The sequence below is a fragment of the Echinops telfairi genome, unplaced genomic scaffold (assembly GCF_000313985.2).
Source record: "Echinops telfairi isolate 266 unplaced genomic scaffold, ASM31398v2 ScPeMD7_5868;HRSCAF=6743_0, whole genome shotgun sequence".
Taxonomy (NCBI): domain Eukaryota; kingdom Metazoa; phylum Chordata; class Mammalia; order Afrosoricida; family Tenrecidae; genus Echinops; species Echinops telfairi.
Window position 1 is genome coordinate 14,275,561 of NW_022109767.1, and position 20,516 is coordinate 14,296,076.

Below are 20,516 nucleotides of genomic sequence, written 5' to 3' on the forward strand. Positions count from 1 at the left end.
AGGACTTTATAGATTGGTATCAGACATATGGGCTAATATCGGATTTATGGACTTAATCTGGACTGGGCTGGGATGTTTTCTCAATATTCAAGTGCTCTTGTCTATAAGCATCTTTCTTAGACACATGAGTGTGTCTATGAATTTGTTTCTCTCGGCTACCCAGCCTAGTACAGTCCCAACGGCTTTACTTCCACAGGCTTTCCTCCATCATTTCAGCAGGGTCTTCTCTACTCTGAGAAGGTACCTCCTCCTCACTCATATTTTGAGTGCCTTCTGATCTGACAGGCTCATCTTCTCAACTATCTCTGACAATGTTTCATTTCTGTTCATTAAGACTTCAGTATGTTTTGATGTTATCCCTGGTTCCATTGGCTGCCTCCTCAGAAGCGGACAGATCGTTCCTTCTTTGTTCTTAAGCCAAACCTCTGCCGAAACCTTTCACTTTGGATGACCCTGCTCATATATGAGGCATCAGTGACATATTTCCCAGCATCCCAGCAACACGCAAACCAATGTAGTAAGACAACCTGACAGACAAGTGGTGGAAGAAATTGAGTAGGTGTCTTAAAATAGTCATTTGTTATTATTGTTTGTTGTTGTTTTAGGTACCATCAAGTTGATTCCAACGTACAATAGCCCTGTGTACAAGAAAAGGAAACACTGCTTGGTCTTGCGCCGTCCTCACGATTCTTAAGTTTGAGCCCTCCGTGCAGCCACTGTGTCAATCCATCTTATGAAAGGCCTGCCTCTTTTTCACTCTTTCACCACTTTACCAATGAGATGTTCTTCCTCAAGGACTGGTCTCCCCTAATAACATGTCCAAAGCACATAAGAACTATCACCGCCCTTGACTTTAAGGAGCATTCTGGCTGTACTTCTTCTAAGACAATGTTGTGGAACTTTCCATAATCTTCACCATCATGATAGTTCAAATGCATTAATTCTTCAATCTTTCTTAGTCAACGGTCAATGTTTGCATGCATTTAAAAAGTGAAAACTCACTGCCACCGTTATGCTTACACCTAGTAATCCTAAAGGACAGGATAGAACTGTCTCTATTTGTTTCTGAGACTAATTTTTTCCAAGAATAGAAAGGCCCACGTTCTCTTGAGGAGAAGATAGTGGTTTTGAATAGTCAACCTTGCGGATCACAGGCCAACAATAGGAAGTGATCGAAGATGGCCTGGCTTAGAGCAGGCACCGCTTAGTCCTCAAAGTAACGTCCATTCCTTTCGCACATTCAAGAGGCCTTGTGCAGCAGATTTACTCCGAGCAATGCATCATTTGATCTCATGACTGCTTCTTCCATGAGCGGTGACCATGGGTCCAATCAAGATGAAACGCTTGACAATTTCAATCTTTTCTCTGTTCATCATGATGTTACCTATTGGTCTAGTTGTGAGAATTTTATGTTTATTTTACATGTAGTTGAAATCCATACTGAAGGCTGCAGTCCACGAACTTCATCAGTAAGGGCTTCAAGTCCTCCTCACTTTCAGCAAGCATGGTTGTGCCATGCATATTACAGGGTGGAAAACCCTCCTCCAATCCTGATTGCCACATTCTTCTTCTGGATTATGTGTGTGTGTGTGTGTGTGTGTATATATATATGTTCATTTATGTATGTGTTCATTTGCCATGAATGAAATGGTATTTTGCCTTCTTTATTCAGAGTTACTAAAAAGTTCCACATATCATATATATATGTGTGTATATATATATATAATGTGTATATATATTCACTTTTATATAGCACTTTGGATGATATGTTCATTTATGTATGTGTTCATTTGCCATGAATGAAATGGTATTTTGTCTTCAAAGCACAAGTTAATTCCAAAGTTTCTCATTACTAATACATATAACCTAACCAAAATTTTCATCCATGATTTTATATTATAAAAGCCCACATGTAATAAATATTGGAAAGTCAACACACTTTTATATACCCTTAAAGTATATTTGCTACTTGTTACACTTCATAATGTTTATCTTGTTCTTTGTTTCTTCACAATGCCAACTCTTTCTAAGCTGGACATTTTAGATATTAATAATCAAATAATCAGTAGTCCACACTGCCCTGTGTTATTGTGACACATACATATTTAACCATTATGCTCCATGCACAGATAACTTCAGCATTGTATCCTTCATCATGTTTCCTGGTCACCATTTTTGGGTTCTTCAAAATCTTTATACATGGTATACACCAACATGATCTATACTGACACCTTAAACTACCTTAATTTATTATCTTTTTCATCATTATATTGTAGCAGTCCATGCAAATGTTCTGCTTCTAGAGCTTGATATGGCCTTGAATATTTTGATCTCATGTTGCCAAGTTATCATTTCTAATCCCTCTCTGAAATTATATGCCCTTGTCAGAATTCTAACTCTATGATTGCAATTTTTCTCACTATTTCCGCAATTTATTATCCTTTTATATCTTCAGTTTACTTAGGGTCCAGTACACTCATAGGAATAAATTTTATTTTTTGCTTCTCTCTTCTAATGTTATACAACTCTGACAAATCCAAAGTCTGCTAAATCTAACATTATGTCTGCACTGAAGTCAGTTAACCCCTGATGTAAACATATCCAAAACTGGTTCAATGGAGTCATTTCCAGATTATGAACTCAAATTAAGAAATGGATGCTCAATAATATTTGAGAATTCTAATTTACCTTCCAAATGAATCTATTTTCTGACTCTCTAAAATGATTACTCAAGGTGCTGTCTTCTTTATTCAGAGTTACTAAAAAGCTTCACATGTCTTTTTATATATTGACAACTAATTTTTATTTTCTTAAAACCTCCTCCCCGTGGGATGGATAACAGAAAAGTGGGTGAAGGGAGATGTCAGACAGTGAAAGAAATGACAAAATAATAATTTAGAAATTATCAAGGATTCATGAGGGAGTGGGGAGCAGGGAGGGAGGGGGAAAAATAAATCGTGAACCACCTGCAAAATTTTTTTTTCTCCATATCAAATATGTATTAATTGTCAAGAGTACATTTGTAACTTTTAGGGGAAAGTAATCAGACTTTGTAAAAAAGAGAGAAAGGGAAAGAAAACTAAAGGGGAATACCATGGTTGACATTTCTAAGGGCATTTCAGAAACTGAATAAAAAATCCAATCCTCAAGTTGCAAAAAAGAATAATTTTATGAACAAAATATTGGACAATGCAGGGAGTAATAAAATTAGATATAATGAATAGATTCACTGTACCAGGTCCTCATTTTCCCCCTCCCTCCCTCCTCCGCCCTCCCTCATGAGCCCTTGATAATTTGTAAATTTTTATTTTATCTTATCTTACACTGCACAACATCTCCCTTCACCCACTTTTCTGTTGCCCATCCCCCAGGGGCAGGAGGAGGTTATATGTAGAGCCTTGTGATTGATTCCCCCTTACTACCCCACCATCCCTCCTGGTATCGCCACTCTCACCACTGGCCCTGAAAGTTCATCTGTCCTGGATTCCCTGTGTTTCCAGTTCCCGTCTGCACCGCTTTGTATCCTCTGGTCTAACGAGGTTTGCAAGGTAGAATTGGGATCATGATAGTGGGGGTGGGGGTGGGGGTAGGGAGCGTTTAAGAACTAGAGGAAGGTTGTGAGTTTCACTAATGCTACACTGAACCCTGAGTGACTCATCTCCTCCCCACTACCACTCTGCAAGGGATGTCCAGTTGTCTACAGATGGGCGTTGGGTCCCCATCACATGCTACAATGATATGATTTTTTCCCCACACGCAAGACTGCTAGAGTCTGAACCCCCTCTCTGGTACCAAACAGCCACAGCTATCAGTTGCTGTATAATGGCATAATGCTATGCCATTGATATGTCAAGTTATCAACAGGCTCAGTTTTAGAGCATTTGCCGCCACCCCCACCCCCCATTGGTTATATCCCTTTAAGATGAATTATGCAAACACAATCCGCTCTGATGCTCACTCCCTCCTCCCTTCCTTATTTACTCTGGAAATCCCCTTTCCCTCCCTATTATCCACCCCCTACCCCCATGTTCCCTATATCCCCTTGTATCAGTTGTCATCATTATGCATCCACTTCTGTGATGCACAGCTGGGAGATCCAACAGAAAACAGTGAAAAACAAAATCAGACTAAGGTAGTAAGGATGAAGTCATAATGGCACAAAGAAATAATACAAATCATGCGTAAGAAGAAAAAGACCCCCACAACGTTCAAAAAACCAGGAAAAATGTTCTGTGATGGGACCAGTAAGAAACACTTGCATCCAGAACAAATTCAGGTTGGGTCTATAGAGTGCTCTACTGGCCAAGTGTCAAATTCAATCCAGCATGATCAAGATTGCAATGGTCTCTGCTTGATAGTAAGGCTATTCCAGACTCTTGCCTGAGGCTTGAGCAGATCTGCCAGTGGCTCGGTCTGGCTAGACACTCTGCAAAGGGGTTTTGGGCTCCCACCATCCCCCATAGCCTTCCTCAAATTGGGTGTTCATAATTTTAACTCTGATGCTTTCCTTCTCACCATATTCATATTTTGTAATTGTCATCTTTGGATCACACAAGCTGGTGTGTTTCTTCCATGTGGACTTAGTTGACTCCTCACTTAAATGACGTACGTCTTGTTTGAATACAAGCCTTTAAGACCCAGACACTTTCCAAATTGATAGCCGGGCACTATCTGCGTTCTTCACCACACTTTGTTATAACACCCTATCTTCAACCATCATTTCATGAAGGTTAGCATCAAGCAGGGTCATGATGTAAGAACTGATTATTCTTAAATTTGAGCTAGGATTTAGTATGAACCCCAAACCCAATCCTGGATCTATCCTTTTTTTTAAATTTGTTGTAACGTGGGAGTTAATACATATACTGTCATCCTATAATTCATTCATGTCAAACATACAAACATAATTGTACAATTGCTTCTGTAATCAGTCTCCAAACATGCTTTTCCTTCCTGCACTTCTTAAAATCATATCCCTCTTATCTCCCCCACCCCCCTATAATCCCCCTTCCACCCAAATACTTGTTATATTTTCTTTCCCCATAGGCTCAGTGTCCCTGGGTTTAATTTACCAAGAAACAAATAACACCGTTTTAAGAGGGCGAGCCCCAATGGTGATGTACCTCTAAGATAAGCCATAATATAAACAAACATAAGCAGAATATAGCAGAATAGCCATGATAGGATTGCCAGAATAATATGTATCCTTATCCAGCACACAGGGCATTGATGTAGCAAGACCTTGTTTGTTCACCAACCAACAGTACGCTGTGCTTCACACAGCTATCTTCCACTTCCTGAGACACCATGTGTTTTCCGGCTTAAGTGCTCAGGTTACAACTGTGTCTGGGGTAGAGTTCAATTCACCCAGCTGAGTTCCTGTATGGGGACTCCCCAATGCAGCCACAGGAGCGTGATGTGCACCCCAAAGATCCCGGCTTCAGTGTCCCAGCATTCGGCAGCACTGGGCTTGGTTTTCCAGGGTACCCCCAGAGACGCTTGGTCAACTCTGCACTCCTGCTGCATGCCACTAAAGAACCAAGTCCCCCTAATGATCCTCAGAGCATCCTCAGTCTTTCCTCCCCCCAGCTTATGGTCAGCCCTCCCTCCCCTCCCCTCAACAGAAATGCACCATGTTTGCCCAAACTTAAACATTCCCTCTCTCCTCTACTGCTCTGTGCCTCTCATCCCTCTGACAGGTCCACCTCCCTCTCCGCGGAATCTCACCCCAGATCCACATGGCTACTACTCAGCAGACAACACCCGGCTTCTCCCCCAACCATTAGATCCCAGCTGTTGTGAGGTGCCTTCTGGAAAAGTGACATACACCATACATACCTGGAGCATATAATGTGTGGCTCATTGGCACTGGGGAAGCTCTTTGCCAGCCTCTCTGGTTCCCAGCCAGAAGACTGCATGGCCTGCAAGCTTGAGCTTGTACCCATTCTGTTGCTTGTTCCAACCACAGAGCATGTTTCTCTTAATGCTAACTTCACTCAGCAGAATAGCTTCCAGATCCCTCCATGAGTTCGGTGATTTATGGTTTCATCGCTGATTTTCAGAGATACGTAGTATTCCATTGTATGTGTGGACCAGAGTGTATTTATCCAGTCTTCTGTTGATGGGAATGTAGGCTGTTCCAGCTTCTTGCTATTGTGAAGTGGGCTGCGATGAACATGGGGAGCAAACGTCTGTTTGTCATGTTTTGTATTTCTTTCTGGTGTATGCCCAATAATGGTATTGCATATGGTAGTTGAATGTCCATCTTGCCTTCCACAATGGCTGTATATATTTATACATTTACCAGCTCTCCACATGCTCTCCAACATTTGTTCTCAGTTTTTTTGAAAACTGGCTACAGTAATGAGGGTTAAGTGGTATCTCATTGTTGTTTTGACTTGCGTTTCCTGGGTGGCTACTGACCTGGAGCATTTCCTCCTGCGTTTACTAGCCATTTCCATGTCGTCTTCGTGAATCAGCGGTGCAGGTCTTTTCCTCACCTTCCCAGAGGGCCATTAGGGATTTACTTGTAAGATTCTAATTCTGAAGAGCTTAGTCATTAGTCCTTTGTCAGTTATGTGGTTAGTAATTACGTTTTCCCAGTCTTTGGGCTCTCGTTTTACTATTTCACTAAAGCCTTTTGATGTGCACAAGAGTTTTATTTTTCATAGGTGCCACTCATTTATTTTATCTTCCATGGAGTGTGTTTCCTTTGTTAATTCTGATAGCCTGTGGGTTCCAGGCAGTATGGCTTCTATGTCCCAATTTTCTCACTGATGATCCTAAGAGCTTTGAGTTTTACATCTAGGTCTTTGATCCACCTTGAGTTTATCTTTGTACATGGAGTGAAATATGGGTCTTGTTTCATTCTTCTGCATGTGTATATCCAGCTTTTCCAACACCATTTATTGAGGAGAGCATCTGCTTTCCATTTAATGTATTTTGGTCCTTTGTCAAAAATAAATTGTCTGGGGATGATTTTATTTCCGGGTTTTCTTTCCTAATGCATTGATCAGAGTCTTATCATTATACCACTGCCAGGTGCTTTTGGCAACTGTGGCTGTGCAGTAAGTTTCGAGGTAAGGCTTTGTACTGCTTCTTGAGGAGTTCTCTGCCTATCCTGGGCTTCCCTTTTGACGTGAGGTTGGTAATCTTTTTTTTTTCCCATTTCTTTGAAGAATGATGCTGGGATTTTGATCAGGATTGCATTGAATTTGTAGATTGCTTTAGGTAATATTGATATTTTCACAATATTGAATCTTCTGATCCACGAATACGGAATTTGCTTCCATTTGTGTAGATGCCTTTTGGCTTCTTGTAAAAATGTTCTGTAGTTTTACTCACGCAGGTCTTGGTGGGGGCGGGGATTGGTTAGGTATATTCCTAAGTAGTTCAGCTTTTGCGTGGCTATTGTGAATGGTACTGATTCCTTGTTATCTTTTTCAGTATTCTCATCACTGGTATATAGGAATGCAATTGATTTCTGATTGTGAATCTTGTCCTCTGCCACTCTACTAAACTCCTCTATTTTCCAGCAATCCTTAGTATTCTCAATATATAAAACCACATTGCCTGAACATAGCAAAAGTTTTACTTCTTTTCCCAATCATACACCCTAGATATTTTGCTGTTGTGTAGTTTATTCTTGGCTTCATATCTCCATTGGATCTCTATTGTTCGGGTAATGTTTTCCGTGTGTTGGTTTCTGGATGGTGTTACACCTCTGTATGTGTTGTGCAGTTGCATTTTTTCCTGTCCATAAAGAACTGGAAGGTATTTATTGCAATGCTGTACTGTTGTTGTTGTTTAACACATTGTCTAAATGTTCCCTGCTAAGAGGAAAATTTAATACTTCCTTCAAAGTCGATGGAGAAAGAGTTCTTGGATTGCAGTTGTTGCCCCGTCAGCTTTCAGTTTCTTCTTTCCTGCAAAGCAGTCTGGGCTGATTCTCTCTTTACCTTACGTGTGACTGATGTTTCCTCCTAACTGCTCTCATGAGTGTCTCCTTTTTCGTACAATTGGATACTTTGACTACGATATGTCCTGATTTTGGGGGGTGGGGGTGTCTGGCAGGAGAGAGTAATCTGGTTGGAATAATTCCCTTGCTGTTTTACCCGTAGGCTTCCTTCTCTTTCCCTGTTCCAGGACTGCAGTCATGCGAACGTTGTTTCATTTCATGGAATCCCACATTCTCCCCAGGCTTCTTCAGAGTCTTTTGCTTTCTTGTTTGACTGTTTCTAGCGTTGGCTGAATTCTGCCTGGTTACTGTTGAGAAGACTGATTTGGTTCTCCGTTTCTTCCATTCAGTTATTGACATCATTTGCCTTTTTATCTATTTCTGCTATGTTATTTCTTAACTCCTGGAATTCCCTTCGGTGTGAGGATTCTAGTATCTTTACTTTTTCATTTGTGTGCAGGATTGGTTCCCTAACTTCCTGTGTGACACTGAGCAGTATTCTCAAGCATTCTCTCACTGGGGGTTCACAGGCTGAGGGGTCCTCAAACTACGGCCCGCGGGCCCCATGCGGCCGGCCGAGGATATTGGGGGCGCTTCTATCTCTCATCACAATTATTAATGAAGGATGGATGTTTAGGGCTGCTTCTTCTCATTTGAGTCATACTCATTGGCAGATGAAGATCCTGTGCACTTTGTTGTATCCAAGTAGAATGACTGGGTCTACCTTTCGGAGGATGCTTTTCTCCAGAAGTGTTTTGCGTGCCTTCCCGCTCGAAACGGTCACCCTTACCGCTATCTCAGACAAGGTTCTGCTGCTGCGCATAGGTTTCACTGACCATCCTTTCAGAAATGTTATCTCTGTTTCTTCCTCTTAGCCTAGCTTAGTCTGAAATGTCTTCAAGTCTGTCTACCATGGGTGACCCTGCTTTTATTGGAAATGCTTATGACAAAGCTTCCAGCTTCACAGCAGCTTTGAACTGGCACAGCACGATAGTGGGCCACTGCCATAGGACAGTGCGACATGTCTGTCTTTTCCACCAAGGTTATCACTGTGGTTGTATAACTTTCTCACTTCTAGAAATTGTTTTCTTCCTCAGAACTTCTAATCCGTGTTACCCTAATGTATATTGTGTTGAAACCCGTGGTTAATTATTCATCTGAACCCAATCACCATCAGTAGCATTTACCCAGTTTACTAAAAGCTCCTTGTGCAGTACTCACGTATGTCTGCAAGCACACAGATGGATTGTTAAGGCCCAAATTAACTCTTGCCCAATCTTAATTTTAATTACCAATGTGTTCCTAACACATTTATAAAATCAAAGCTTTTTCTGCGACTTTCCAGGTCCCACATCATGATATCCAGTTTCTTGTTTCTAACCTCAGTATCATCTCCACTGACATGCATTTATTTCCCTTGAGACACTCTGACTATGAACTAACTTACTCTGTCTTTGGGGTATTTGAAATTGTTGGTATTCCTCTTTAGAGCACTCCTTTCACCCCTCCACAGTATTTTTCAGTATATAAGGCTCAACTCAAATGACAGTTCTCAGAGAAGTCTTCCCACTGACTCAACCCCATCTGCAGCTGACTTCCACTCTAACATATTAGCCAACTTTACCTTCTTCAGAACATTTATCAATTGTGGTCTAAATAACACATATGAAACTCTTCTTTAGGAAAACTTTGCAACTGGCATAATTGAAAAGGTAGGAAAAGTGTATATAGATATTAAAAGATGAACTTCTTGCCCTGAGCCCTGAGGAAATTCAACATATAGTATCATAAGAAAATCGGTGATTTGGAAAAGGAGAAAAGAATTACCTCCTTTCAGAGTTTCTTTATGAAAATCATGAGACTTTGGAAACACTGAAAATAAAGAAAAAAGAATCAAATATTATCAAAATGTTAGGTGCAGTCATTAATGTTGAAAGCCTCATAAGGATCCAGTTACATAGAAGAATTTAACACGATGATTGGGTGTAAAGAAATACAATCATTTGTAACTTTATCAAGAAGTAATTTAGTGGTGTGACAATGGTGGTAGCCATGTGAGTGTGTGTTGGATAGAAAGTAACAAATGAAATAGGAAAATATTTATGAAAAACACATTTAAGAAAATTGTAGGAAACAGGGCAAGTACATTGAACTGAAAAGCTGGAAAGAGGTGGTATTTTCATTTAAAGTAGTAGAGCAGATTTTCTTTTGTGCAAGAAGATAGAGAAATATTAGTTTTATTGACAAATATACACAACCAGATTTAGAGTTACATATTTTTCAAGGAATGGATTTCTAGTGAGAGAAAGAACAATTGAAAAGATAGAAATTTGGTATTTTTAGTGAATAGCCTAGTTCTATTTAGAACAAAGGAAATACTCGGTCAGAAAAGAGAAGAATATTAGAAGTCTACTGATTATTAATTGTTGTTCCATAGAACCAAAATAAGGGATGATGAAGAAGGATGGGTGTATGCTCAAGAAAGCTGAAACTTTACTGGGATTATGTATGATAAAGAATCGATGTGCAAGGAAGCTTATGGGAGTAGAGCCTTTACAACATCTTGAAGTCATTTTGGAAAACTTTGGCACATGGCCCAATATGGAGAAGGAACTTGGATGGTGGGGTGCCTGACTCAGAAACTGCAGAATCCACCGCCTGCAGGAACCGCCTACTCTGGCCATGAGGAAATGGCAAGAGCTATAATCTTGAACTATTTTTAGCACACCAACGTTAAAGCAAAATTAAATAAACAAAGAGAAGTAAGACACATTTTTAAAAATTCAGTGATACTTCACATTAAAAACATTGGTATTTTAAGTAAAATCATAGGCATAGACATTTAATTTTTTTCTCATAAGTATGTCACTGAAGGTTGGCTACTTGCTTCAACGCCATTTCTTTCTCATTGAAGTAAAGTAATTTTGATGGGTAGAGCAAAAATATGCTATTGAATTCTTTAAAAAAATCATTTAAAAAAAGGCACAAGAGAACTTCTTAGAAATCTGACAAATGTACTAAAATGTATCTGAAATGAGCAAGTAAGCCAGTTATTATTATCTCTATTATATAGTTCAGGAAATTGTGGGTTACCATAGTTAAGGATGAATCAAACTCATAATTACTAAGTGATGGAGACTAATTTTGAGCTCATTTTTTATGAGATTTTTGCCCAATGTACTTTTCTTTTGTAGTTTACTGCTCCTTCATTGAGGCTTATATTATGAACCTGATTATAACCTTTGCTGAGGACAAAATTGCAGCCCTCTGAACATCTGGTGCTTCTTTTTGGTTGCATGAAGGCCTCTCTAAAGAATTAGTAGCTGCACTACTATTTTCAAAAATGGTCATAATTAATACCAGCAAAGTTTTTCATAGTTACATTGTAGCAAAAAGTTGCTATAGAACTTGAAATATTTTGCATTTAATTTTAATCAAAGCAATAATTTCTCATTGATTTAAAAAATTAAACTTTCTTATATAAAAATAGAGGTGTTGTTGTTTTTTAAATCCACTTTTATCCACGTGCCTACGGTTACTTTCAAAACCCATCTGCCAATTTGTAGTTCTGTAGTTACTTGGGTGTTCCAGAGACGAGGGTAGCTTTGCCAGGTTGTTGATTTTTTAAATGCAAGAAGGCCACTCGTGGCTGACGTGGTTCAGTTGACTGAAGACTCTAACATTGGGGACAAGGACATGGAGATCTACATCTTTTAAAAAGTGGCCTGTGAAACCTTATCAATGGAAGAAACACACTGTGTGAGCTAATGCAAGCAGATGGAGCCCCCAGGATGAAAGACACTCAACGCAGCACCGGGAGAGTTGTCTCCTGAAAGCAGAGTGGACTCAAAGACAGAGGAGAAGTAAAGCGTTCACAACCACCGTGTGCGGATGTGACCTGTCTCAAAATAAGAAAAACACAACCCCCAAGCCCAGCAGCAAACACACAGTAATCATCAGAACATGACCAAGTACCAGTTTAAAAACAAGCACTGCCCTTTTGTCGGTGCTGACTCACAGGGACCCTGTAGGATGAAATAGACTGGGTCTTGACGTTGTATGAGAATGTAACTGCTTATTGGAGTAGAAAGCCCCGTCTTTCTACCATGGAGCTGCTAGTGGTTTGGAACTGCTGACCTTTCATATTGCAGACCAACGTGTAACCACTACGACATCAGGACTTCTGGGAAAAGTACAAAACAACGAAACTTGGAAGTCCTCAAATACAAAGTGAAACATCAAGATAATTATCCTAGACACTAGTATTGGGCATTTCATATATGACAATCTTAGAGTACATTATGCTGAGAATGAGAAATTGAAGTGGAATGGTATCACATTTTTATTTAAAAAAATGAGCAATTACAGATTTCTTTTGAAGTACAATGGTGTGATAGGATAATGTTCATACACCTGTGAATGTTTTGTGTGTTTAGTTCACATTTTTTAAGCTTGCTTGCAGTTACTAATAATCATTCTTCTGCCATTTTGTAGTACTATAGTGGCCTGTGTTACTGTGCTGCTGTTAACTAACCAAAAGGAAGCACAAGTTAAAAGTAACCAAAAATAAGCAACACCCTGTGCATTCTGCTGAAAGAACTAAAGAAAAGCTTCAAGCCCTGAATTGTAATATTAAAAAGATTCTAAAGACAAGTACTGAAAGATGCAGGGAATTTAAAAAGGAATTATGAAAGGAATACACAGTCACAATATCAAGAAGAACTAATCAACATTCAATCATTTCTAGAGGTGGCATATGATCAAGAAGCAATGGTAAGAAAAGGAGAAGAAGAAAGAGAAGAAGAAGAAGACGACGACAGCATGGTATTGAAGGGAAGAGTCCAAGCTGCACTGAAAGCAATAGTGAAAAATGAAGCTCCAAGAATTGATACAATACCAAAAAACAATTTGACCAAGCTGAAGAAGCACTGAAAGCACTCACCTATGCTAAGAAATTTGTAAGGCAGCTGCCCACTCAAGTAACGGGAAAATATACATATTTGTACTTGGTTCAAAGAAGCATGACCACCGTCCCCCCCCCCATGTGGAAACTATCCCAAAAAAACCATTAATATCACATGTAAGTTATATTTTGCAAGTAAGATTTTTCAGAAGTTACGTTTTTTTAATGTTACAATATTAAATTGATAGGGAGCTGCCAAATAATTCAAGGTGAAATCAGAAGTGGTTGTGGAGCAAGGAACCCTTGCTGATGTTAAATGTATCTTAGCTGGAAGCAGGTAATAGCAAAAACAAATGGTTTTTATTGATTTTGCAAAGGAATTTGACTGTGGGGATCATGGCACTGAGAAGCATGGGCATTCCAGAACACTTCATTGCTCAAGCAGAACCTACAAGTTAACGAAGAGACAGTTGTTTGAAAAGAACAAAGAAATACTGCATAATTAAAACTCAAGGAAGGTGTGTACTGGATTGCATTCTTTCATAATACTTAACTTAGTCTGTGTATTGAGCAAATAATCCGAGAAGCTGAACTCTCTGAAGAAAAATGATGAGCTAGGATTGGAGGGAGGCTCATGAACAGCTGGAGATCTGCAGATGACCCACGCTTACTGAAAGCGAGAGGGACTTGAAGCGCTTGCCGCTGCGGATCAAGGACTGCAGCCTTCTGCACGGGTTAAGGCTAATTCAATGTAAAGAGAGCTAAAGTCCTCGCAATCGGACCAACAGGTAGCATGATGATAAATGGAGACAAGACTGAAGTTTTAAAGGGTTTCATCTTGCTTGGATCCACAATCAATGTTCACAGAAGCAGTCAAGAAATCAGATGATGCATTGCACGAGGTAAATCTGTAGCATTAACCTTTTATAAAGTGTTGGAGAGCAAAGTTGTCCCTTTGAGGACTTAGTGACCCCTGACAAAGTGAGGCTCAACTGACCCAAGCCCTGGTATTTTCTTCATGACTCGTCTCCATGTTGCAGTTGGGAAATGGATATGAGAGAGAAGGATTAGTACATTGGAATGATTGTGCTGGTGAAGAATATTTAAAGTATCATGGACTGGCAAAATAGCGAACAAATCTGTCTTAGAAGTACTCTAAGAATTCTGCTTAGAAGCTAGGATGGAGAGATTTAGTATGATGCACATTGGACTTGTCAGGAAAGCCCAGTTCTTGGGAAAAGACATCATATTTGGTACAGTGGAGGGGCAGTGAATACGAGAATGACCTTCAAAAGGAAGGGTTGATGTGGTGGCTGTAACAATGGGCTGAAATCTAACGATTGTGGGATTGGTGCAGGCCCAGTTAGTATTTCCCTCTGCTGTACACAGGCTTCCTTTAAAACAACTAATAACAGCATAAGAATGACGAGTTAATACACATCCACGTTTAAGAAAAATCCTTGAGAGTCAGACTATCCCTCTTGAATAACAGGTCATCTCAGGACTACATTTGCTGCTTTAATAATGACGAAGGATCAGACAAGTTGGATAAAACAGGGAAATCATACAGAAAAAGGCTGTTAGCACCAAGTGCTGTCGAGGTGGTCCCAACTCACAGTGACTCTCTAGACAAGAGACAAAATCACTGCTGTTCTCAAAACTGTTCTGATGTTTGAGCCTATTGTTGCAGCCACTGTATGAATTCATCTTGCTGAGAGTCTTCCTCTATTTTGCTGTGCTTCCGCTGTATCATGTTTGCTACTCTCCAGAATCTGGTATCTCCTGAAAACATGTCCAAGTTACATGAGACAACATCTCAGAGTCCTTGTGATTGAAGCGCATGCTGATTGTACTTCTTCCAAGATATATTTGTTTGTTCTTTTTGTAGTCCATGATACTACCCCTATTCCTTGCCAGTACCATAATTCAAATGTGTGGATTCTTCTTCAGTCTGTCTCATTCAATGCCCACCTTTCACATGTGTATAAAGCAATGGAAAATACCATGACATGGATCAGGCACATGGTAGTCCTCAAGATCCTTGCTTTTCAGCACTTTGAAAAGGCCTCGTGGAGCAGATTTATCCAATGTAATGCATAGTTTGATGTCTTGACTGTTGTTTCCATGAGCATTAAATTGTGGATCCAAGAAAGAAGAAATCCTTGACAACGTCAACCTTTTATCAGCTTATCATGATGGTACCTCTTGGTCCAGTTGTGAGTATTTGAGCTTCCTTACATCGAATTGTAATCCACACTGAAGACTTCTGTCTCTGGTCTTCATCAGCACGGGCTTCAAGTCCTCCTCACTTTCAGCAAGCAAGTTTGCATCATCTGCATATTGTGTTAATAAAATTTCCTCTAATCTTGATGCCACATATTTCTTCATATAATCCAGCTTCTCTGATAATTTTCTCAGAATAAAAATGGAATAAATATGGTGATAGGATTCAACCCACTTGCACACTATTCTTGATTTTAAACCATGCAATATTCCCTTGTTTGGAAAAGAGATAACTTGTCAGCCAACTGGAAGAGATCCATCTCTGTGCTCAATCCAAAGAAAGATGATCCAATAGAAAGCAGAAATTATAGAGCAATACCGTAATATCACATGCAAATAAACTTTTGCTTAAAATAATTTTTTTAAATGGTTGCGGCAGTATATCAACAAGGAAGTTTCAGAAATTTAAGCTGGGTTCAGAAGAAGATACACAATAATACGTGCTAGGACAATAGAGTGGTACAATTAGCTATCTAAGGAAAACAAAGGAGGGTCTTAAGTCACCCCGTCCACTAAGGTAGAGTAGTAGATGCCCACAAGGAAACGAAGGGTATAACTCGATGCACACCCACTAGTGAGTTCACGTCTCAATCCAAGCTGTTCCTGTTCACTAAGGACAGTGGAGCCTGGTGGCGAGTGGTTACATGTTGGGCTGCTAACCCCAACGTCAGCGGTTCAAAAATCCACAGCAGGAAGAGAGGCCTTCTACTCCTGTAACGAGGTGCAGTCTCAGAAATCACGGGGCAGTTCTCTTCTGCCCTGTAAAGGGTGGCTTTGAGTCAGATCCACTTATTGGCAGTGAGTTTGGTTGTGGGTTTTTTGGTTTGTTTCTGTCCAGTAGTACAGAAAATGCTCCCAAACGGTATTTTAATCACAGGCATATAAAGCCCAGAATTATAATATATTCCATGAAGAATTATAGCTAGAAGGACCATATTAATGGAATATAACTCAGATGCATGGTTTAAAATCAGAAAACTGTGCAGCAGGGTTAAATTCATTCACCAAACCTATGCCATCTCTCTGTTAATGAAATGATCAGAAGAGCTGGAGTATAAGAAGAAGAACCTGGCGTCAACATTGGAGGAGTGCTCACTGATAGCCTGTTAGATGTGAGTGAGACAACCTTGCTTATTGAAAGTGAAGACGATTTGAAGCACTGACTAAGGAGGATCAAAGACTGAAGCCTTTACTATAGGTTAAACCCACTGGAATTGAGTAGATTCAGACTCAGAAACCATATTAATAGGCTTGAGAAAACTGGGAATTCAAGAACACTTCATTGTGCTCATACAGAATTTGTAATTGGATCAAGAGGCAGCTGGGTGAACAGAACAAGGAAATACTACATACTTTCAAATCAGGAAAGGTGTGCATCAGGGTTTATCCTTTCACCATGATTATTCGATTTTTATGCTGAGCAAATAATCAAAGCAACTGGATTACATGAGTAAGTATGTGGCATCAAGATTGGAGAGAGGCTGATTAACACCTTGCCGTATACAGACGACATGACCTTGGGTCCTGGAAGTGAGGATGACTTGAAGCACTTGCTGATGATGATCAAGGATTATAGTCTTCTGTATGGATTATGCCTCAATGTAAAGAAGACCAAAATCATCACAACTGGACCAATCGATAGCATCATGATAAATGGAGAAAAGATTGAAGTTGTCAAAGATTTTGCCTTGCTTAGATCCACACTCAATGCTCATGGAAGCAAAATCAAGAGGTCAAATGATGTACTGCTTTGGGTAAATCTGCTGTACAAGACCTCTTGACAATGTTAAAAAGCAAGGATGTAACTTTGAAGACTCAGATGTGCCTGACTCCAGCTATGGTGTTTTCGATGAACTCGTATGCATGTGAAAGTTGGACATTGAATAAAGAAGATGGTGCTGGTGAAAAATATTTAAAGTACCATGGACTGCCAAAGGGACAAGCAAATGTCTAGCAAACAGCTAGAATGTTCCTTAAAGGCAAGGATGGGGAGACTGGGGGGTTCTCTGGAGAAGGACACTATGCTTGGGAAAGTATCAATTTTATAACATTTTCTTCTTTCTTGTATTCATTGTTTTTAGCTCTCCATTTACCCCCAACCTCTTCTGCCATGCTTCTAAGATTGAGAGTTTCAGATAACTTGTGAAACTGAAAATAAAACATACTTAAAATATCATAATAGTGGGCGACTAAAATAATTTTATATCTATTTCTTTAGCTTAATGTTTTGTGTAATCGTATTTAGTAAATATTTATTGAGTTAATGATAAGGCCTTTCATTTACTTTATAAATGAAAACAATTGAAAAGCAAAAAGGGGGCACATAGCGTATAGTTACAGAAATTCTAAAAGGAAACTACCCTGTTTAAGTTGTTTAAGCCAAGGCTTCTGTGTATACAGAGAGCAGTCTGAAACCACATACAAATAATCATTAAATAATTTCTTACAATCAGACGCTGTCATGTATTATGCTACTTCAGAGCTTGAAAATCCTGATCAATAATTTATAGAGCATGTGTTAGGCTGGTTCTCTAGAGAAGTAAACCAGTTATTTTTATATGTGCATGTGTATATAACAAAATTAATATTCAGAAATGGCCAGAAATGGGTAAATCCAGTCTGGTTCAGGTCAATGGGTCAGGTGTTAAGCTGCAGGCTTCTCCTGACATGTGTAGGTACAGGGACAGATGAACCAGGATGCAAGAAGACATATTCGGAAGGTCTCAAACTGGTGCATGCAAGCCCAGTAGGCAATTCGGCAGGAGCTTGGTAAACCAGATGAAGGATACCGATCCAGAAAAGCTTACCTACACTCACTCACTATTGTAGAGTAGATTCTAACTCACAGGAACCCTGCAGTCTTCCTTAAAAAAGAAGAGGGCTTACCCTCAATTCTTCCGATCGTATCAAAACTGTGACATCGGCAAGGGCACTGCACTGCCCCATAATTGCTAGCTGCTCAGAGTTGATTATGTTATATTACATCCCATGATGGAATTGATTATGCTGTGCTAGATCACATCAGGGTGGATTCCTGCCAAAGTACTGAGAACTCCAGCCCAGCTAATTTGGCACAAAACCTCACCATCACAACATATGCATTTCCCAGTTTCCAAATAGAGAGCTGTGCTTTAGCTGATTGGTGTATGTAGTAGATACTCCCGATGGGAGTGTCATTTCCAGTCTAATTTCAGTGATGGGTTTGGAAATTACGAAGTGATATTTTTCTCACCGTTACCTTAAACATCTACACACAAAACAACTATTCTCAATTCCCACAACCTTGGGTTCTTCTCATATAGCAGTTTTGGATCCCAAGGAAGAAAAGCTCTAAGGGGGAATGCTTTTGAGATTGTTTCCAATAGGCATGAAAGTGGTCACAGTATTTGCTGAGATGATCGATCCTGATTAATAAGAGAAATTAGCGCAGTAATATACAATTTTAAAACTGTATCTAAAGCTCAGAGGTGCCTCATTGATGCCTTGCAGCATCTGTATGTCTAAGGTTAAAGTTTAATAGATAATTCTGATAGACAAACAAAACCACTAATGCCTTCCAGATTGAAAGCTTGGATGTCACGCTGCACCTCAGCCAGCACGATAAAGAGAAACAACCGGACTGTAATGGGAAAGATCACTGTAATTCCTACCTGGAGCTTAATGATCACCCTCACCCATGAGTGCCTTACTTTGCATTATAGCTGTAAGGCGTCTTGGTAGTGAAGAGGGTTAAAAATTGGACTATTAACCAAAAGATCGGTGGTTCAAGCCTACCAGCCTCTCCAAGGGATAAAGATGAGGAAGCCTGCTTCTGTGCAGACATATAACCTCAGAAATTGTATGGAGCCGTTCAACTACGAGGGCCCATTAGGGTCAGTATATGACACACTTTACTCCCTGGCAGAAGGTTTTGTCTTTAGTTTTTGAGTATATATGCTTGGAGATATTAACAATGGCCCTTTATTTTGCCTTCGTCTAAACTCATTATTTTTATAACATATTTTCCTGGTAGTTGCCAAGAAGTCTCTGCATTAGGTTGCCTTCTCTGAGAAGGAAAACCAGTGATGTGTGTGGTTTTGTGGTGTGTGTGTGTGTGTGTGTGTGTGTGTATCCAAACTGATGCTGACAATAACATAGTACCCACATTCTCTCACATGCATTTTCTCTCTCTCTTCCTCCACATATATGTGTATCTATCTATATACATATATAGATAGATACACATATACATATTCATATATATGTATTTAATAGTCTTTAAAAATTTAAATCCAGCCCCTATTGTCAGGCGCCCTGTGCTCTATCTGGTCGGAGTGGCTGGATCTTTGAGAAGTAGCTCTTCAGCCTGCCTTCCAGATGCCAACCTCTGTGTTAGCAGCTGAGAGCTTAAGTGCTTTACTACACATGGCTCCCAGGTGGGTTTTGGGTTCTTATACACACATCTCTGTCTGTGAGCACAATAATCAAAGGTGGGAGAAACACATTTGTGTGTGGGGAAAGGCTGACAGTGATGTGGTGGCTACCTAAGACTATGGAAACTGCTTTCTTAAGTACAAATCCAAATATGTCATTTTAAGGTGACATAGAGTCAACAATAAACACCAGTGGGTAAATTAATGAGTTCATTAATGTTCAACAGAAATCAATGAAACAGAAACTGCGATCGCAATATTATCATAGTTACTGTGTTTTCAAACCAGCAAAATGTAGTTTAATTCTATACTATACTGTTTTTAATTTCAATGTTACACTGTTAATTTTATACTGTTCTTAATCATGCATTGTTCTATAACATGGTGTTTAGCAATTTCATTTTTCCTTCATAGTCCATTTCTGGGTTCTTATCCTTTGCTGCCACCCTGTGGCAGAAGTATGAAATAGCATAAATAGGATGTTTTGTTATTTTGCTTTATTTAAAAAAAATAATTTAAAAGAGACATTTAAATGAATAAAAATTTTTAAACTAAATGTTAAGTAACCATCCAAATAAACAACTTTAGTACAAATAAATGAAGATAGCGACTGGGTGAGCTATTCCACTCAAACGTTCAGTTTGTTCTCATTGCCTGAGAGCCTTTGAGGGAAGAAGGCATGAGGAGCTGAAAGCCTTCGAAGGAACCAACACTGGTTCTTCTCCCGTGTCCACAACAAGCTTTCCTGGAGCCGAGAGGGAAGGGCTCCTCCCAGCGACCTCTTCTTCGCCTGCTTTCTTTGAGGTGTGTAACAGGTTCCACCAGAGAACTTGTCTTATCATCCTATAGTAAGGCGACCAGACGTCCCGCTTTTGGCGGGACGGTCCCGATTTTTGGCGTTTTAAAAAAGTCCCGATTTTTGGAAAGAATGCACGACAAGCTAGGGAATGGTCTATTTGGT